Here is an 18,974-nt window from a genome sequence, read left to right as displayed (position 1 = left end):
CAAGCTACTCAGAGGAGTGTCAGGCCTGGGTTTTACATCCAGCTCTGCTTCTTCCTAGCTGTGTGTCCTTGGGTGTCCTTCACCTCTCGGATAAGAAGGAATGATTTGTGAGATCATGCTTCTGACCACAGGAAGTAGATACTCAATGCTTACTGAGAGTAAAGATAAAGAGGAGAAGGTTGGGTGAAAGCAAACAATATCTGCCTTACATTCTTTTCCCGGTGTTGTAACAAAACACCCTGACCAAAGCAGCTATGGGAAAAAGGCTCTTTTTAGCACACAGTCCCATAACAATGAGGAAATCAAGGCAGAGGGAGCTTGAAGCAGCTAGTCATGTTATATTTGCAAGCAGAAGTGAGTGATAAATGCAAGCTACTGCCAGCATTCCTACATTTTTACAGGTAAGGATTCTGGTCAGGGAATGACTCTGCCCATGGTGGGCAGCTCTTCCCACATTAGTTAATATAATCATGGTAACCCTCACCGGTATGCCCAGAGGTCCACCTGCCAGATGGTTCTAGGTCCTGTTAAGCTGATAATTCACACTAACCATCACAGTGTCTGACTTACCAAATATTTTTCTTTATGATAATATTGAGTAAGACAAGCTCAGTAGAAACTGTACTTTGATTTTTACTTGTAATCATTTCTCAGGATGATGATATACTATGTAATACCCTCTTAATACTCTGAAGTGGAACTATCCAGAACTCAGTCTCTTTGTATCAAGGAGTAAAGTCACTGATCTTCTGCACATGCCTTGTTGCTAAGTGATGGTGGTCCATAGGTTACATGTATCAGATGCATTTCAACTTACAATAGTTTCAACTCAAATTTGGTTTTTTGGGATGTAACCCCATTCTAAACTGTGGAGTATCAGTTTATTACAAAACAAAATGGGAAGTCAATATGAGCCAACACCTCACAGATAAAGACTAAGGATTATACAAAGGCAGAAAGACATGACACTAAATGTCAAGAAAGATGAAGTTCATTCATTCATTCACTCATTCATTCATTCATCCACCTATACATCCTTCTATTCAGTAAATATTTCCCAGGTCCTTGCTCCATACAAGACACCTGTTGTACTGAACAGGGTATGGGGGCAGGACTATCTAAGAAAGTTGGACTGACTGACAGCACAACTATCATTCCAGAAGGAAAGTTCTGGAAATACAAGTCCAGAGATTTGGAGGCTGTACTTATGGGTCAGAAATCAAGCTGGGGGTTTGCAGTTTCCTACAGTTGTAATACCCCAGCTGGCACAGAATCTGCACTAGGAATAGGGACCTTAAGAGGCAGATGGATGGGATTAGAGCGGGCTCTCTGGGTGATTGTCTCCAGTCAAAACTGCGCCCCACCCCCCATGGACCCATACCAAATCTTCACATAGCCCAAACAGATAATACAATAGGCTAGCCTGACAAAAGCAGCAGCTTGCTGAGCTACCAGTGTACCCCTTTTACCACCAACGGACATGAAGCTCTGTAGAAACATGCCTACTGAATGGCTCCAGTCACAGATGCAAAGTGCCTGCTTTAGGCCAGCTCTGCTGGGGCCCTCAAGATACAGCCTTAAGTCAGCAAACAAGACCCCTGCCATCTTTGTTCACTTGTCTGGGAAAACAAACAACGTAGAAGAAGCTGCAGCATCTTATCAGGAGACCTTGTCACCAGTTGTTTGGGAGATAAAGACTTTTCCCAGCCTTTGAGAGACTGCCTGATATGTTCAATACTAACTCATGTGTCCTATGCTGTAGCATCTGGGTCAGCACTCCAGTCAGATGTGTTAGCAGTTCTGCAACTGTGCGTGGAAATATTTACCCTGCAAGGAACGAAATCAGAAAACAGAGAGTTTCACACCTATGAGGTCTGATTTTTGCTACACAGACTGCAAATGGATGGATTGGAGAAGTAGCTCAGTTGATAAAGTGCTTGCCTTGCATGTGTAAGAATCTGAGTTCAAATCCCCTGAACTTGTGTAGAATAAAGTGAGGCCCAGAGGAAGTAGGCAGAGATAGGACAGTCTCTAGAAGTGCATGTACCAAGTAGACTGACCTACATGACAAAGTTTCATTTCATTGAGAGACCCTAATTCAAACCAAAAATGAAAGGGGCCTGAGAAGAAACACTCGAAGTTGTCCTCTGACTTCCATGAATGCACACACCCACAGGCACATGTGTGGCACACACACACACACACACACACACACACACACATACACACACACATATATATATACACACACATATATATATATACATATATATATATCCAAAACCATGAAAATTTATATTCATGTCATCTTTATATTCCTAACATCTAATTTTCAAGGCATTTGGAATTTCTCAGCATCATGGAGCGCAACTGTAAAAGAGAGAGTGTTAAATAACGGTATAAGAAACGGACAGTATGAGGAGGTAACACCGTTGTGATAAGGTGGACTGGAAGCATCATGCAGCATGCTCCCCTCATGTCGCCCTCTAGGTGCCTACACGGTCATGTGCTCACTGTCCACTTGCAATGTCGGAAAGAGGCTGATACCACTCAGAACCTCATTCTAGGTCCGAGCTCCCTAAGCCTCCAATCTGAGCGTGCACCATGGAACACTCCTATGCAGCTCTTTGCCAGGCCTCATGATTCCCCTTTAAGTTCTAAGGCAGGGGAAAGGGAGTCAGCTAGAGCAGGGAAGGGATCTGTGGAGGGCAGCGGGGAAGAATTGAACACACAATGACACGTGTGTGCGTGTGATGACACCGTGACAGAATCCATTACTTTGTGCTCTGACCTACACAGCTCAATTCCCTTTTAAATTAAATCCTTTTATTTCCAATTTGCAAAATTTGTTTTAAAAGGAAATAGGACTGAAAGAAATGCCACAAATAGAAAGATGGTATCTTTGCAAAACACTTAAAAATATACACAGCCTTATAAAACTTCAGTCCTTTCCTGGCACTGCCTCCGTGTTATCAATGCAGACCACACTGTGAGGACTCCTGGCACAGGCCAGCAAGTGGATTGGGCCAAGGTGAGTCTAATGTCACAAAGCTAGCTGAGATCCACACCGTGCTACTCCACACCATAGGCTGCCTCCTTCCCTCCCATCTTCCCCACATCAGAGGGGCAGAGAAGCCCCAGGCCAGGCAATTCCACTGCCTCCAACTCTCATGTAAGGAAGCCAGTCATGCAAGGGTCTCAGTGGTTACCAAATACAGCCAATTGGCTGCCTCTAAAGCTTCAGTGTCAACCACCTGACACCTTGACATCAGCACCCTGTGTTCTGTGAACCCAGACAACAGAAGGGAGACCAAGGACCAGAGACAGAAAGAGAGACAAAGAGACTCTTCACACAGCTATAAGTCTCTGCCCCACCCCCTGCATTGTTAAAAACTACAAATCCTGAGATTCAAAAGGAGTGTGTGTGTGTGTGCACGTGCAATCGAGTGTATGTGATGTTTGTATATGTGTGTATGTGATGTTTGTATATACGTGTATGTGTGTATAAGCATATGTGTGCATGTATGTGTGTATGTGTCTATGCATGCATATATGTGTATATGTGTGTCTGTGTGTATTGTGGTATGTGTATGTGTATATGTGTGTAAGTGTGTATATGTGTGTATATGATATGTATGTATATGTATGTTTCTATGCATGTATATGTGTGTATATGTGTGTCTGTGTATATATGTGTGTCTGTGTGTAAGTGTGTGTATGTGGTATGGGTGTATGAGTGTGTATTATGTATGTGGTCTGTGTATGTGTGTACATGTGTGTATGTGTGTGTATGCGTGTGATGTGTATGCATATATGTGTATGTGTCTATGTATGTATATGTGTGTATGTGGTGTGTGTGTGTGTGTGTGTGTGTGTGTGTGTGTGTAAGAGAGGGGATGATGGGGGTCACTGTGTGTCTGAAAGTAAACTAAAATACCGATAAATATCTGTCAGTATATTTCTCTTAATTTATTTTTGTAACTTAGGGGATAGACTGCGAATACAAACACTGGGACCTGAATATATTTACAACTTCTAACAAGATAACTTTAAAGACACTGGGCTTTTTAGATGTCTGTTATTTAAAATACCAATCATTGGCCATTTATGAGGTGCTAATCACTTTCTATAGGCTCTATTTGTTTTCTCTCGTATAATCCTAGGGAGTAGATAGAGACTCAGGAGAAGATCATTCTGAGGATGGACTCAGCCTACTGACTGAGAGCAAGAGCTGACTAGGTTTAGGCTCAGGTGTTTGGTATTGCTAAACTCTGGCAAGAAATCAGAGGACTGGATGAGAAAGCTCTTGAGGCCAAGCCTGGACTAACAGGAAAGAGTGTTGTGATTGATAGGCAATGCCTTTCATAGTACTCGAGGCAAAAGTGTCACTACACGTAACAAGCATTTGCCATCTTAACTGAAGAACTGATCCATCTTCCAGAACGCCTAAGGGTGCCCATACAGGCTACACTCTGCACAGTTTTAGTGGATGCCATTCATACAGCGCTTGACATCTATGAAAACTGGGCTTGTATCTACACAGCCGTACATGGTGGCCCTGCCTTCACGATCCCTCATGAAGACTAAACCTGGTATAGAAATGTTGAACTAGGCCGTAGAGATGATCTCTTGAAGAAGCAGTTCTCAATCTGTGGGTCATGGCCCCTCTTAGGAGTCAACCTACCCTTTCACAGGGGTCACCTAAGAACATCGGAAAACACAGATCTTTATATTATGATTCTTAACTGTAGAAAAAAAATTGCAGGGGTTGGGGATTTAGCTCAGTGGTAGAGCGCTTGCCTAGGAAGCGCAAGGCCCTGGGTTCGGTCCCAGCTCTGAAAAAAAAGAACCAAAAAAAAAATTGCAGTTATAAGTAACAACAAAAATAATTTTATGGCCGGGGTTCACCACAACATGAAGAACTGTATTAAAGGGTCACAGCATTAGGAAGGTTGAGAACCACTGCCATAAAGGGACATGCTCAGTGCAAAGAGCCTACAGTGGAATCTGTAGGACCCTCATCCTCACTTAATGTGTTCTCTGTCTTCCAGAAAGTTCCTTCCCCTTTCTGGACCTCAGTTTTATAGACTGTGAGATAACAGTGCCCTCAGAATTGCTGCCAAACATGTATACGGTGAACTTTAACACTGGCACTGCCACTACACGGTCCCTACCCCTCTGGTACCATCACATGTGTATGGAGTTGCCCTCTCTACCTTCAGCGTTTTAGCTTCATCCCAGTGGTGACCATGTGGCCAGCTAGATCAAGCACTGTGTGACTCAACCACACCTGTCCACAGAGACTCTTAGAGCCAGACCCACAGCCCAGTGAGATACACAAGCCTGGGATCTTCTTAATGCTTAGAGGGGAATCTAATATCTCCCACTGGCTGGGAATCTGGGAGGATGTAGCCCCACCCCCCAAGAAGTGTGGACAGTACTTCAGGTGACAATGAGCAAGAAGCCTGAAAATAGGACCCTTATCAGAGAGTCGTGGTCCACAAATAGAGAAAACACATCCTGGCCACGTGGTGCGAGCTGTGTGGCCAGCTTCACCTGAGCCAGGCATTCGGTCCTTTTGCTTCATCCGTTTTGGGTGTTATGTATGCGTAAGATCTAAAGAGTGAATTTCTTCTAACTCCGGATGAAATGCAACCTTGCTGTCACCGACAAGAGCCACACAGAGGGGAAAGTATGTGATGCGCTGCTCTGTGCCGCCCAGACGCATCTCAGATCTTCCCATGATGGGTAATGAGGATGGGAATGAAATGCACACTTCCCATCCACCGAGACTTTCGCCTCCAAACGCCATCAAAGTTATCACTGGGAAGGGGACTATAAATTTAACTTTTCTTATTACACATTCTACCAGCACTCTTTGGAAGGCCTTCAGATCTAGTCCGCAGAACCTGCCAATAGGAAACTGTAGATCAAAAGCCAGGCACGGAGAACCATGCTTATAATCCCAGGGCTGCGAAGGTAATGACCAATGGATGCCTGGGGCTTCCTCAATAGCCAATCTAGCCTAACTGCTAAGCTCCGGACCATACAGAAAACCCTTCCCAAAATGCAAAGTGGGCAATTGCCGAGGTTCAACACCCAGGGCGATCGGTGCCCTCTAATATATGTGCACACTAGCACACACAATACCCTCACAATGCAGACTCAACCAAAACTACAGTCAACTCTTCTGACTACCCATCAAGTGGTAGGATCTATTTACAGGCACCAGGAGATGGGCGGGGAGTACATATCCACTTTGTCCACGCAGTTGACTGGTCTGTGTGGCCACCCCTAGATCAACCAGACTTACCCAACTCCTCGTGCTTGTGCACAGACTCCCTTGGGAATGTGGAGAAAGGAGGTGGGCTTTTGGTGGCTCCTTCCATTCTGAGATGCACAGCTTGGGACTTGGTGGTCATCATTCTCAATGCAGGAACCTGGGAAGGTTTTGTTCTGTACGGTGAAAACAAGAAACAGAAACAAGGTATCTATCTATGTGAAGTTTGCGGGAATCCCAGGTTCCTATTGCTAAGCAAGCCCAGATACACAATAGCTTTCAAACTGCACATTATCCACCATCGACTTAGAATAAATTCTGATAAACGAGAAAGCATAAAATCACTTAGAAGCCGAAGTTACCCCTCCCCAGACATGATTTCAGCCAATGTGCTCATGCACACATCACTTAGAGGTGGAAATACCTTCTGATAAATGCACCATCTGATAATTTAGCTACTGTTTAAGTATCATAGAGGTTGACTGGTTTAAACGTTCAGGGTCTCACCCGCTACCCCACATGGACTATTCAATGTGGCCTACTGCTGCTAGGCTACAAAAATATACAGTACATAGCTGTCCTGACTACAGTAATTTATTGTAACAGAATGATGTGTGTGTGTGTGTGTGTGTGTGTGTGTGTGTGTGTGTGTGTGTGTGTGTAAATATACAGAAGACAGTTCTAAAATAACATGCTAGTGATAGAGACTTTTCGGTTCTCTGGCAACCCCATGGGATGATGGTCTGTGCCATTGACTGCTCCTTACACATTGCATCCTGCTCTTTCTCTCCGCAAGGTGACATAAAAACCCAGACATCTCTGATATGTGGTTTCCATCTACTTTTACTGGTTTTTTTTTTATGCAGCTGCGAATATTTTTCACATTTTTGTTTGGGTCCTTATTCTCTTTTTCATGATTGATTGCTAAGGGCTTTTCCTAATATCACAATGATAAGAGCCATGCTGCTCACGACATACTTTAATGTAACCTTTGCGCTTTAACTTGGTGATGTAGGAGTTTTGAAATATGAGATGTATTTTTTAAGACTTATTTTGTGTTTGTTTGAGAGTTTGCATACATGCCTCTGCCCTGCCTTTATGCAGTGTCCTCAAAGGACAGAAGAGGGCATCAGATGCCTTGTAACTGGAATCACAGAGTGTTTTGAACCGTTATGTGGGTGCTAGGAGCTGAACCTAGGTCCCCAGGTCCTCTGCAAGAGAAGCCAGTTCTCTTAACTGCTAAGCTAGCTCTCCAGCCCCAATATATTTTTATTTATATTTTTGGCTTTTCATAGTTGGTCCCATGGTTTTAAAAAATGATTTCCTGAATTTAAAAAATATTTACTTATACTTTCTTACTTTTATGATTTATTTGTTTATATTTAAATCTCTAATTTATATGACATATATGTATGTGCATGTGTAGATGTATATGATGAATATGTATATGTGTATACATATGGTATATATATGTATGTGTATGTGTAGATGTGTGTTGTGTGTGCATGTGTGTATGTATATATGTGTATATGTATATGTATATATGTTTGTATGTATATGTGTATGTTTGTATGCATGTATATGTAAACACATATGAGGAATAATGCCAGAATCATACACATAATTAAGTTCTATGTCTAAGCAACACATACAGCCTAGGCTTCACAGTTTGTGCAGGGTAGGAAGCAAGTAGGGCCTTGACTTTAACTCTTCAAGTATCCAAAATCAGCATCACTGTAGCAAATAGATGTTACCTGCACACATATGTTGCATCTCACCCACAGCCGACCATTTAGATAGATCATCCATTCCAGCCACCAAGCGAGCCTCTCAGCACTACTGTCTCAGGACTTCACCTTATCAAAATTCTAATCCAGCAGGATATTTCCTCTCTAACCTTTTTTTCCCCAAATTTTATGTTCTCTCTTTAAGCATTTATTGCAGAAGTATTTTGGAATCGTTTTGCTAAGCTCCTTCCAAATTCTTCTGGTATTTCCTATGGAGCGGCAATAAACGGATAAATTGAATTGTAGGCCATTGACATCTTCTCGATGCCTCCAGAATGTGTCTTTCCATTTGCTCAAGTCTTCTTTAATGCCTCTGAGTAAAGTTTTATCATATAGGTCCTTTATGTCCCTTATTAAAATTATTTCTGCATAATATATAGAGCTACTATTGTATTCTGTTTTATAGTGAATCCGTGCTGGTGTACAGCAAGCCATTGACATACACCACTGTCTACAGGCCTCATAATGCAAGAGAGCCATGGAGGTGGGCGAGCTGGGTCAGACGAGCCCAAAGCAGAGAGGAAAAAGATGGGGTAGAGAAGAGGAAGCAGAGGAGAGAGGAGATGAGGACGAGGACATCACTTCCCCTGTCTTCTCCTGCTGTACCCCCACTGAAAACCCAGTAGAAACTGATGAATGAGAGGCAGCAGAGTTACTGAAAGCCTCAGACATATAAGTAAGGGAAGCCATAGGACAGAGCTGGGACAGACCCAAGGTTCAACTCGTGTTGTCTCCATAAAGACTCCTGGTGCCTCTAAGATTATGCCTGCTCTCAAAGCCAGCGCTGTTTCCACAGGATAGCTACCCGAATGCTCAAAGGTGCATAATGGGATGGCTGAAGCAAGCTTGTCCCTTCCAAGGGTGTGTTAATATGATTATTTGGTTGAAACAGAAATGTAGTTATTGACTGTGTAAATATGCGTGTCGCTTTAAGAGTCTCCCAAAGACTGGAGACCTCAGAGGTCTTATTCTGGAGAAGCCCAGTGAATGTGACTTCCCTCCTTTCCTTCTTAGAGTCACAGGGTCACATTCCTCAGAGGATAAAGGCTGGGGAGGGGGATTCTCAGCAGAACCATCTCCTTACTACACTCACCCTAGGCTGCCAGGCAAAGGACAAGAACCCCCAGCAGGATCAATACTGTTTTCAAAGTCTTTCTGACACCACTGCAAACTGATAAAACTTCTAGGATGCAACTCCAATACTAGAGGACACAGTTAGCTATATCTTGTTGAGGAAGACCCCCCGCCTACCCCACTGACAAAGCCTTCAGAAAGGCTTCGTGGGAATTTCAAAGTCGTCTCAACTCCCCTCAGAAGTAAAAACTCAAAGAATATGTGTGGTGACGGATAACTCAGTTTTATAGTCAGTGAAATGATTCAAAGATGATGCATAAATGACTGACGATTAAAAGATGCTTGTATCACTCATCATCAGGGAAGCCATGAGATATCACCACACACCCATTGGAGAAGCACCATGATGATTAAAAAGTAATTTTTTTTAAAGGCGGCAGAATTGATAAAATACTTGCCACACAGGCCGAAGGATCTGAGTTCAATCTCCAAAACCTAAATTTTTAAAAATTCTGGGTGCTGGGGCTAGTGAGTAAGTTTAATGTTTAAGGGTCTTTGCTGCTCTTGAGAGAACCTAGATTCAGCTCCCACCTGTTAGTGCACGGCCATCTGTATCACAGGTCTAACGCCCTCTTCTGGCCTTTCTGGGCACTGCACACATGCATTGCACAAACACACGGGCAGGTAAAAATACCTATATCCATAAAATAAAATGAAAATGAATAAATCTTTTTTTTAGTCTAGGTGTGGTGGCATATGCAATCTCAGTACTGTGAAAACAGAGAAAGACAAATTTCGGGGGCTCACTGGCCAGACATCGTAGCTAAGTCAGTGCGTTCTAGAACGGTGAGAGACCAACCGTATCATCAACAGTAACCTCAGAAACAATAAGACTGGCATCTGGCCTCCACTAACACGCATATACATGTGTGCGTGCACATACACACACAAGAATAAGTAAATAAATATTTAAACCCACGGGGAAATAGAAATAACAAGTGGTTATGACAAGAATTTCTCGTCATCGTCAGTGGGGTTGTAACAAGAACACCACTGTTACCTTATAGGCGTTTCCGATAGGCTCCTCCCAGGGACCTAGCAACAGCTTACATCATCGCCTGTCACCATACCTGCCACTGCTAGGTGCAAGTAGCCTGACGTATAAAAGAACTGCTTGGCACCCCAAGTCTCTCTCTTTTCCTCTCTCTCTTCCCATGTGTTCCCAGCCAGTCCCCTACCCTTATGTCCTTTCTGTCCTTCTCTGCCCTTATGACACTGTTCCCAGCCAGTCCCCCATCCTTATGTCCTTTCTGTCCTTCTCTGCCCTCATGACTCTGTTCCCATCTGTCTGCCTCTACCCCTTCTCCAGATCCTCACTCCCCTTCCTTCCCCCAAATAAATCTCCTTTCTATTAGGTCTGTTGTGTGGCATGACTTCTCAGGGGACACCTTGGTGAGGGTCTGACTGGCATCCCCACCACCACTGCCACATTACGTTTCATAACAACCACTGCTATAGGACACACTGTGGAAGTTCTCTCGAAAGACTGAAGCTGTCATAAAAGCAAGCACTCCTCCCTCTGGGTACAAGATCTCAGAGAGATATTTCTACTGTCTTGTTCACAACAGCCAAGTAGTAGGAGCAACCTGAGTGTCTATCCATGCATGGATGGGTAGAGAGAAGATCATGTTTAATACAGAGAAGATCGTGTGTATGACAATAGAATATTACCGACCGTCAGAAAGGGAGATGTCGTCAGATGACACAAAGGGTATGTGCCTCGGGGACGGTGTGTTCAATATAGTACACCAGTGACAAAAAATGAGAAATGTCACACAATTTGCTCATGCGAGGCATGCAAACCAGGTGAGGTCACGGGAATGGAAAATTGGAGAATTCTGTTGACCACCAGAATGTATCAAGAATTGTTTAATAGGCACAGAGTTTCTGTCAAGTCAGATGGAAAATTTTAGGGCACACAGTTCACTGTGACTGTTTATAAATTAAGAGGGTAATTTTGCGCCGTGAGCTTTTACTAAAGTGAAGGAGAGTAGGAGGGGGAGGGGGGAGAGGGAGGGGAGGGGAAGGGGAGGGAAGAGATACAGAGGAAGAAATGGAATGAGGAAGAGAAGATGGAGAAGGGAAAGGATATGGCATGGTGACACTTGCAGGGAAGATGCACACACAACCCCCTGACAGGTCCACTCTTGGGGTCTGCACCTCTCCTCACAGACCCCTATTGCTGTATCTTCCTCCCTCCCCACTTAGTCAATCACACTGCTGATGGTCAGCCTGTGTTTGCTTATGTTTCTATCTGCCACACAGTCTAACTCTGTACCTGGCACACGTCCACTACTCCGTCAGTGTTCCTCAAAATAAATATATTAACTAATTAATTGATTTTTTTTAAATGGAGGAGCTTTGGGAATGGGCCTCAGTTTCTCCATGTATAAAGAGTCTTCAGCACCTGCCTTTATAAAAGTCCGTGTGCTGGAGAAATCCCCTCAGGTCCCCTTTGACGGTGGGAAGTGAGAATGTGGGGGATATCCTTCCTCCCACACACCAGCTTGTGTCTGCTTCCAACCTGATGAGTCACCTGGGACCAGACACTGTCTCTCTTGGACAGAGCATGTCAAGTAGCTGCTGGGAGCAGCAGGCACATAAATCTCTATGTCCCCCACTGTTACCTAGGGAACACTAAGGCACAGTCAAGGGGAGGGGGGTTCTTCAGACACAGAGGGTTCTGGCCAGTGTCTCAGCTCTGTCCCATGATGGCCGGACAGCCGCTTCCTCTTTCTATGTCAGTCAGAGTTCTGTTCCTGTGGAAGGCTTTTAAAAGGAGATCCCAGCCAAGAGGCCCTGAAAAGTGCCAAGGTCTCCATTCCAAAACCAGAAGGACTCGAAGCAATCACTTAGCAAAATGATAGCCCTCAGCCACAGGGCTGTGGGGGTCAGTCTGCTTTTGCCTGGCCATTTTCTGTCAGGATTATAGAGTCAGGTACTTTCTCTTCCACTTTTCATGGGTGTGAAAAGCAAGTGGGACATTTGTAAGCTGCTTGGCCGGAGTCCTGACATAGAACAAGTAGTTAACAGACATAGCTGTAAATGTAATTATTCGAGTTGTCCACAGACACACTAATACCAGTAAGCACACACTAACCTCACCCTACTCTCACAAGTGTTATCTCACTTTACAGATGAGGAAAGCAGGCTCAGAGAGGTTAAGCAATTTGCTCCAAGGCCTTCAGCTAAGAAGCAGCTCTGGTAATAATAGCCAGATAGCTGTTTTAAGTTTAGTCTGACCATTCCTAAGGGAAGGGGTTGGGGAAACAGCTGGAGTCTCCAAGGTGCTCAGCTCCACTCAGCTCCACTCACCGGAACGGGCCCCTTCTTATGTAACACCTCCAGAGCTTGTTTCAAATGTGTCTTTTCTAGTCTCCAAGTCTTCATTAATAGAGTCTTGGGCACTGGTGAGCTCTGGGTGAGACATGTATTCACCCCTAGGTCTAAAGTGTGTGTGTGTGTGTGTGTGTGTGTGTGTGTGTGTGTGTGTGTGTGTGGTGTGTGTGTGTGTCTGTACTTGGGTATGTTTGTATAAAAGTGAGTGTGCATCTATATGTGTGTTTGTTTTCCAGTGTGTATATTTGTGAATGAGTGTATGTATGTGTTTGTGAGTATGTGTGTTTGTGAGAGCATGTGTGGGTACATGTGTGTAGCCTAGAAAACATCTTTTGAATTGTTAGCAATGGTATTCTCAGCGTGGGGGATAAAGACTTCCTATCAGCTTCCTCTGCCTTCTCATAGGTCCCTGTAGCTACAGTCTGCCTCGGTGACTCTGCTGTTGTTCGTTTAGTATTTAAGTAATGAAGATCACATGGTGATAACTTGAATGCACCTGCTTTTGTGACTATTGGCTAGAAATCAGTAACCTTAGTTCGGCTCCGGCCCTGGATGACCTCGGTCAAGGCATTTGCCTGACCTCAATTTCCTTGCCTGTGACATAAAGGAAGGGCCACCCGACTTCTACAACCCCCACCAGCTGTGACGCTGAGCACTTCTTTCCTATAGACACCCAAGCAAAGTAAAAAGCATAGCTAAGGAATCCCTCGTGAATGTGAATAGACTCATTTGCAAGCCCTGAAGATTTCATCAGGAGGTGAATGTGCTGCCCTGAACTCAGAGATTACTCCTCAGTAAAGAGGAGCTAACCAGGCAATCCAGGAAGTCTCCCCAGTCCTTCTACTGGGAGGGAGAATTAGCATTACTGAGTGGGCCTACTGTGTGGCTAGGGCTGGCATGGGGTGCGTTATCTACAGTCTAATAATCCATAGCACTAGCTATCATCAAGTCTATTGCGGTTCCTGTGTATGTATTCAGTCACCGGCATTCCATAATCAGGGCTTCTTGGGCGCTGTAGTCATTGGTGCACGTGACTCTTTCACAAAGAGCCATTCCAGGCCAGATTAATAATCGAGGAGCGGGGGAGCAATAGAAAGACATCGTCTGTCACTGGCAAGGATCCAACCCTGTAAAGGGTTCCTGACACTCCCCGAGCCTTGAGAACACAGGACATTAGGCTGACATACATTGTTTGGGAACAGGTTAGAAAAGGTCACAATTTAAGAGTTTCTGGAGGCAGCACGAGCAAGACCTTCGGATTCACCGGCTCTTGCTAATGAGAGGGAGGAAGGTTACAGAGAACAGAATCCATTCCCAACACAAAACCTCACCACAGAAATGCAAAGTTTATTAGCGAGTCAAGCTAAGCGAGCATCGTCCTGTCCAATTTTACAGCTGACAAACTGTGGTTTCAGGTACAGGGTATACAGGTGGCATGAAAGTACTGGGCCAGAAAAAAAGAAAAGACCCTCAGCTTCAAAAAAAAATCTATACATGGGGCGCTGGAGAGATTGCTCAGTGCTTAAAAGTACTTGGTGCTCTTACAGACAACCTGGGTTCACCTGCTGGCAGCCATACATAGGAACTATCAACCATCAGTAACTCGAGTTCCAGAACACCCATGGGCACCAGGCACATGCATGGTACACAGATAAGTAGATAGATAGATAGATAGATAGATAGATAGATAGATAGATAGATAGATAGATAGATAGAGATATCACATATGCACACCCATAAAATAAATAAATCTTTTAAAATATCTACACACATTCAGGCATGGTGGCTCACACCGTAGTCTCAGTGGTTAGGAGGCTGAGGAAGCCAGCAGTATAAATTTGAGGCCAGCCTTTGTCGTATGGTGAGAGCCAAGACAGACTATTGTTAGTTATAGTATGAGATGCTGTAGAAAATCCAAAACAGTGGGCTGAGGATATAACCCAGTTGATAGAGTGCTTGCCTGGGTTTGAAACTCTGGGGTTGGGTCCACAGCATGGGACAAACCAGATACAGTGGCAAACACCTGTGATGCCAGCGTTCCGAAGGTGGAGGCAGGAAGATCATAAATTCAAGATCATTCTCAGGGTCCTCATGAGTTAGAAGGCTAGGATACATCGACCTTGTCTCAAAAAGAAAATGTTAATTAAGTGAATCTAGAACATAAAAATAAACACATATGGGCTGGAGAGATGGCTCAGTGGTTAAGAGCACTGGCTGTTCTTCCAGAGGTCCTGAATTCAATTCCCAGCAACCACATGGTGACTCACAACCATCTGTAATGGAATCCAATGCCCTCTTCTGGTGTGTCTGAAGACAGCAACAGTGTACTTGTAATAAAAATAAATAAATAATTTAATAATATTTTATTTATTATTATTTAGTAATAATAAATAAAAATAATTCTTTAAAAGGAATAAATAAACATGAATAAAAATATTTATAAGTGGGACACCACTGAAAGTCAGAAGTTTTCACATGCACCTTGATGTATTTTAACTCTCAGTCAAAACTGACATCAACCTGGTATCATTGGCTCATATCCATTCACTCACTCATTTACCGTTTCTTGTCCATCCAGCGCTCAACTGGACTTCTGGATGAACAAACAGAAATGCTTCCCCATCCCATGTAGAGTCTGAGTCTAGGGAGAGAGGCAGGTGGCGCTGAAATAAATAAATGGAGAAGTGTGTGAGCACAGACCAAGATCAGTGCTACGATAGATGCGGAGAACAGAGAAACCTCTCCTAGCCTGCATTTGGGAGGGAGGGAAAAACAGACATCCAAAGGTCATAGGGTAGCATCATAAAAGACATGGGCATCATGAGACAGGAGGTGCACTGTTAGAAAAAGGGCAAGGACCAGAAGAGAAGGACCACAAAAGTAGTGGGAGGGGCAGATGAGATGTCTGAGTGGATAGAGATGACTACCAAGGAGTCTGACACCTGAGTTTAATCTCCAGCACACACACACACACACACACACACACACACACACACACACACACACACACACATGAATTAACTATTTAAAAGTCATGAATGGGTAAATATGAGCAAAGTGCGATGTCGATATGTATGACACCGGCATAATGGAATCTAGTATTTTATATGCTAAAGATTTTAGTTAAAGAAATAAGTAAGTAGAAAACATGAAAAGTAGCCATTGCTGAGTGAATGAGTGGCAATGTGGGATGCATGAAGGTGGGGTACATGACGGGACTAAAGAGCAGCATGTAGTCAAGGCCACCTGTCATGGGTTCCTCCAGAGACAAGAATACTAGGACTGTCTTTTCTGAGTTTAAGACCTTGGCCCTTCAAAAGCCCTGTGTCAAAGACCTTCAGCAAAGTCATTTTTATTTTCTGAGCCTCTATTATATCGTCTGTAAAATGAGTACACTGGACAAAATGATGTCTTCCAAACATGGTCCACCAGTCTGTTGTAAAAGAACTACTTAGGTTATCTGTGTGCAAACTCCTGGACCCCGCATTAGAGGTTCAGAATCAGAATGCCCAGAAATCTGATTTTAGGTCTTATTGTAGGCGAGTTGTGGCTGTCATGTTTGGGCCACATTGCCTACACTGTCAAACCTTTCCAGAGACTCTCTCTGTAATTCTTTTAATTTCCTATATCCCTGGGGAACTAGTGCCACCCCAGATTGAACAGAGAGGAAATTATAGTCTTGGGGTGAGAACAAAGAGCCAATCTTTCATGCGCTACAGATGATCCATCGGTGTTGTCAGTTCCCAGCTTGACTAGAGAACTCTACTCAGTCCCTGGAATTTAACTAAAAGTACATATTCACAGCATTTATTTTTTCTGCTTTTTGTCCCCTCCTCTTGGCCCCTTTCCTTCTCAGGGTCCTGGTCCTCTCAAGGTTGGAACCAGGGAGTGTGCACATGGGTATCTCCCTCCTTCCTTCCCTGTGTTCCTAGGGTGTGAATGGTCTCCCTGACTGAAGGGTTATTATCTATGAGCCTCTTTGGCCTGGCACACAAGGAAAATTCCTGTTGACATAATTGTTCCAGTGGCCAAGAATCACAAGCCGAGGGCTTGCTGCCCTGCTTGTGGAGTTGAGCTGGGTTTCTCTTTCTCTCTGCACAGCAAGCTCCATTGGGCCAACTGCCCACCATACTCCACTCCCTGAGATCGCCAACACCCACACTGGCTTTGCCTCCAGTCCAGGAATTCTTTCTGCATGCAGAATGATTTCCAAAGAGCTCTGGGCCGTCTGAATATGGCCATTTGAAAAGCAATGGCAGATAGATTATTTCTGTGTGCCTGGTAGGATTTTTGTCTTAAAATAAGAGGGGCTGTGGCCTGGGATGATGGGTCCATTGGTAATGTATCTGCCCTGCAAAACAATGAGGACCTGAGTTCAATCCCTACCCCCACATAAAAACGCTGGGTGTGGTATGCTGGGTGGTGGCATAAGATTCTAATCAAAGTACTACAACCTAGAAACAGAGTGATCCCTGGGACTCAGTGTGGCCAGTCAGCCTTGTCAATGACCCCCAAATCCCAGTGAGAGATCTTGTCTCAAAAGAACAGGTGAATGGTACCTAAAGATAAATGATGTCTGAGGCTGTCCTTCACACACACACACACACACACACACACACACACTGTACGTGTGCATATATACACTGTATATACACCATTACCTATACAAACACATGGAGGGAGGTAATCTTTATAAAGCACTCAATGTATATATCCTAGGATACAAGTTCTCAACAAATGTTATCTATTCCCTGTGTTTCTGTTTCTTCAGCTACTGTTTCTTCATGGGAATTTATCTCGGAAAAAAAATCAACAAATAGAAAGAATACACCAGTTATATCAATTGGCAATCAAAAGCCAGCTGAGAGCCTGGCTCAGAGGGTGCACACCTAAAGCCTTCGGGACTGAGGAATCTGTTGTGTACTTTTAAGATTATACAAAAGTATCAACAACAACTAACATTTGTTGAAAGCTTTCTAGGTTCCAGGCACAGTTCCATTTAATCCTCTCAACAACCTGATGTGGTAAATATTATTAAAAGCCCCATTTTATAGACAAACAGATGGGAGGTTAAACAAATGAAGGAGTTTTTCCAGATCACAAAGCCCAGAAGAGGCAGAAGTGAGACTCTGATCTGTCCAGATGAAACCAGTCTGGTGTGTAACCAGCTACTTCCTTAAGGCTAACTGGCATCTTGTGCTGTCACTGGAGGCTATATCAGCATGAGCGCTCTCTCTCTCTCTCTCTCTCTCTCTCTCTCTCTCTCTCTCTCTCTCTCTCCCTCCCTCCCTCCCTCCCTCCCTCCCTCCCTCCTCCCTCCCTTCGCCCTCCTCACAATCTCTCATGATCTCTCTTGCTTAATCACTCTTGTTAGTTAGCAACATATAACAAGCAATCATTACAATCCTTAAAAAGACAATTACTTAGTTGGGTCTCTCATATCAGTAAAGGTTCTTTGGATAAACAGAACTAATAGAATGGATGATAGATAGATAGATAGATAGATAGATAGATAGATAGATAGATGGAGCTTATAGATTATAGACTTTATAAATATATTAAGCGAATTTGTTATATTGTCTTACAAAATAGGGTCTGAGTAGTCCAACAATAGCTGTCTCATACCAAAGAGTCCAATAATCTGGTAGTTGGTCAGTTCAGAAGCCTGGATATCTTAACAGCCCCAGTCAGGTAGAGAAAGCCTAGAGGATACTTGGTAAGCTGATGGTCTTCAATGTATGTTGGGAACCAGGAGAAATTAATTCTAGTACCAGTAGCAGCATAAGAGTGGATAAATTTTCCCATAAGATTGAGGGCAAGCCAGCAAAAGAACTTCCAAATCCTTCTATCTATGCTGCCATGAAGATGCCACACACATTTAAGGAGGTTCCTCCTACTTCAAATAATCTTATCAAGAAAGTCTCTCATGGATGTTCACAGTGGCTTCTGTTTTGGTTGGTTCCAGATTTCTGTCAAGCTGACAACCAAAATTAGCCACCACTGTCCTCACCATTTGTGGAGACGTTGAGGCACTAGCCTGGTATGAGCTTACTTGAGGTGCCCAGAAGAAGTAAGAGAAGAATATTTTCAAGTAAAAACATACTATTTCTGGGGTACACTCTGATAATCTAGTGAACATACCTAGTGTGATGACCTTTTCATGACAACTAGCATCTCTACCTCCTGAATTGTGTGTCCTATTCTGTGCTGAAAGACTTCAGACGCCTGGTTATGATACATTGTTGCTAGCCATACAAACTCTACTGAGCCCTGAAAGGCTTCACACTCTCCTGGTTATGATACATTGTTGCTAGCTACACAAACTCTACTGTGCCCTAAAATTACTTCTTCCTACTTCAGCTCCTGCTACCCAGACTCCCTCTGCCCTTCCTGGTCCCTAGTGACTACTCTGATGCTCTCTTCTCCCACAGAAT

At 43.8% G+C, this 18,974-nt stretch overlaps 1 protein-coding gene and 1 long non-coding RNA gene across 5 annotated transcripts in view; one reads left to right on the top strand and one right to left on the bottom strand.

Annotated features, from left to right (window-relative positions):
* Adra1b (adrenoceptor alpha 1B) overlaps positions 1-18,974 on the top strand; it is a 118,371-nt gene that overhangs the window by 28,404 nt on the left and 70,993 nt on the right. The gene's annotated exons all lie outside the window — the stretch shown is intronic.
* LOC108352076 (uncharacterized) overlaps positions 1-18,974 on the bottom strand; it is an 86,361-nt gene that overhangs the window by 16,345 nt on the left and 51,042 nt on the right. For both annotated transcript variants that reach the window (XR_005490142.2, XR_005490141.2), the window contains exon 4: positions 6,314-6,456. This is a non-coding gene — a long non-coding RNA (uncharacterized LOC108352076). The remainder of the gene's footprint in view (positions 1-6,313; positions 6,457-18,974) is intronic.

This window comes from Rattus norvegicus, chromosome 10, assembly GCF_036323735.1.
Source record: "Rattus norvegicus strain BN/NHsdMcwi chromosome 10, GRCr8, whole genome shotgun sequence".
In the NCBI taxonomy this organism is placed as follows: Eukaryota; Metazoa; Chordata; class Mammalia; order Rodentia; family Muridae; genus Rattus; species Rattus norvegicus.
The sequence above is the reverse complement of the archived record's forward strand: the minus strand, read 5'-3'. Positions and strand labels throughout refer to the sequence as shown.